The sequence below is a fragment of the Schistocerca gregaria genome, chromosome X (assembly GCF_023897955.1).
Source record: "Schistocerca gregaria isolate iqSchGreg1 chromosome X, iqSchGreg1.2, whole genome shotgun sequence".
NCBI classification, from domain to species: Eukaryota; Metazoa; Arthropoda; class Insecta; order Orthoptera; family Acrididae; genus Schistocerca; species Schistocerca gregaria.
The window spans coordinates 377,347,212-377,349,851 of NC_064931.1; the positions used below are offsets into that span (position 1 = coordinate 377,347,212).

Genomic DNA, 2,640 nt, shown 5'->3' on the forward strand with positions numbered 1-2,640 from the left:
ATTGGCATCACGTTCTCTTCACAGAGTGTCGCATTCAACCATACAATCGTCGGAGGCGTGTTTGGAGGCAACCCGGTGTGTACAGCAGTCTGGACCACCATCTCTGAAGGTCTTGCTATATGATGGTACAACATGCGATGTGTGGTTTTCATGAGGACTAAAAAGAGTGGAAATTATGTTTATGTTGGTCTCTATTCAAATTTTCTGTACAGGTTCCGGAACACTCGGAACCGAGATGATGCAAAACCTTTTTTGGGCATTGAAGTTGTTTGTTTTATTTATTAAATAGATTGCAATAGAATATTAACTGTTGTAAATGAATTGTGAAAACCATCTTGTATTGTCAATAAGGAACCGCTTTCATGTGATGGTCTCTGTAAACCGTCGCTTCGAAGCTTGAATGCTTTTATTTCACCTCGAAGAATTTTGCCTTCCTAGGGTAATGAATTTGCCAACCGCCTTACCGCAGTGGTAACACCGGTTCCCGTCAGGTCACCGAAGTTAATCGCGGTCGGGCTGGGGTAGCACTTGGATGGGTGACCATCCGGTCGGACGAGCGCTGTTGGAAAGTGGGATGCATTCAGCCCTTGTGAGGCATACTGAGGAGCTACTTGATTGAGAAGTAGCGGCTCCGCCTGCTTTAGTGGCCGAGCGGTTCTAGGAGCTTCAGTCTGGAACCGCGCGACTGCTACGGTCGCAGGATCGAATCCTGCCTCGGGAATGGATGTGTGTAATGTCCTTAGATTAGTTAGGTTTAAGTAGTTCTAAGTCTAGGGGACTAATGACCTCAGATGTTAAGTCCCATAGCGCTCAGAGCCATTTCAACCATTTTGAAGTAGATATCCCTATCCAGTGACGCCTATGGGCTGAGGATGACACGGAGGCCGGTCGGTACCGTTGGGCCTTCATGGCCTGTTCGGGAGGAGTTTAGTTTAGTTAGGTTAAAGAATTTGCGCACTCTCAGTGTGTCGTCTGATTCGTTGGAAAATTTAAATCCAAAATGTTCAAGGAAAAACTTGATAATATACGGATTTTCTAAAATACTGGTCATCTGTCAGTAACTCTCACGTTAGTAGCATCGTGCTCCAAGTAAACGGTATTCCTGTTTCTAACTTACAATTGATAATAGATTTCGTGAGCAATGGTACTATGCTTTGTACAGTGAAGAGCCAAAGAAACTGGTACACAAATCCTGCAGGGTTGCCCATAAATCCTTAAGAGTATGAGGGGATGAAGATCTCTTCTGAGCAACACGTTGCAAGTCATCCCAGAAGTGCTCAATAACATTCATGTCTGGGGTGTTTGGTGGCCAGCGGAAGAATTTAAACTCAAAAGAGTGTTCCTGGAGCTACTGTGTAGCAATTTTGCACGTTTGGGGGTATCGCATTGTCCTGATGGATTTGTCCAAGTTCGTCGGAGTGCGCAATGGACATGAACGAATGCAGGTGATCGTACTGGATGCTTACGTCCGTGCCACCTGTCAGAATCTTATCTAGACATATTAGGGATCCAATATCCCTGGAACTGCATACGTCCCACACCATTACAGAGCCCCCACCAGCTTGAACAGTCCCCTGCTGACATGCAGGGTCCATGGATTCATAAGGTTGTCTCCATACCCGTACACGCCCATCCGTTTGATACAATTGAAACGAGACTCGTCCGACTAGGCAACATGTTTCCAGTCATCAACAGTCCAATGCGAGTGTTGACGGGCTTAGGCGAAGTGTAAGGTTTTGGGTCTTGCAGTCATCTAAGGTACACGAGTGAGCCTTCTGCTCCGAAATCCCATATCGATGACGTTTCGTTGAATGGTTGGCACGCTGACACTTGCTGATGGCCCAGCACTGAAATCTGCAACAATTTGCGGAAGGGTTACACTTCTGTCACGTTGAACGCTTAATCTTGGTGCCGTTCTTGCAGGATCTTTTTCGGCCTCAGCGATGTCGGAGAATTGATGTTTTACCGGATTCCTGATATTGACGGTACACTCGTGAAATTGTCGCACTGGAAAATCCCCACTGCACCGCTATCTCGGAGATGCTACGTCCCATCGCTCGTGCGCCACCATAGCATCACGTTCAGACTCATTGCCATTGTAGAAGCATTAACCGATCTAATAACTGCGCCAGACACTTGTTGTCTTACATAGGCGTTGCGTACTGCACTGCCGTATTCTGCCCGTTTACGTATCTCTGCATTGGAATACGCATGAAATATACCAGTTTCTTTGGCGCCCAATGGAGATATCGGCTAACGTATGTAGGAGAGACTAGACGAGATAAATACTGCTGTTCTGAAATCGACTATATACACTCGTTCTAAAGCCAAAGAGAGAGGTAATGCAGTGCTTAAGACAATGTACTCGTGTTCGGGATAACTGGGGTTCAATTCCCCATCCCATGAGCCTCATTTAAATGTCCCCTTCTTTCCCTAATTAGCGTAAGGATATGTTTCCTTTGAATTGTACGTGTCCAGTATTCTTCCTCATCCATTCTCATGCCGTTTTGTGCTCCATCTGTAATTACCTCTTTGTAGACGGGATACTAAAACCTCATCTTCCTTCCTTCCGTCCCTGCATCCTTCTTCCTACAATCCAATAACCCACCATGTGCATAACACTATGTATCTCTTGACCGC

The 2,640-nt window shown here is 45.9% G+C and overlaps 1 pseudogene; it reads left to right on the forward strand.

Moving 5' to 3' along the window:
- Positions 1-450: 450 nt before the first annotated feature.
- Positions 451-568, forward strand: LOC126299929 (5S ribosomal RNA; annotated as a pseudogene).
- Positions 569-2,640: the final 2,072 nt, after the last annotated feature.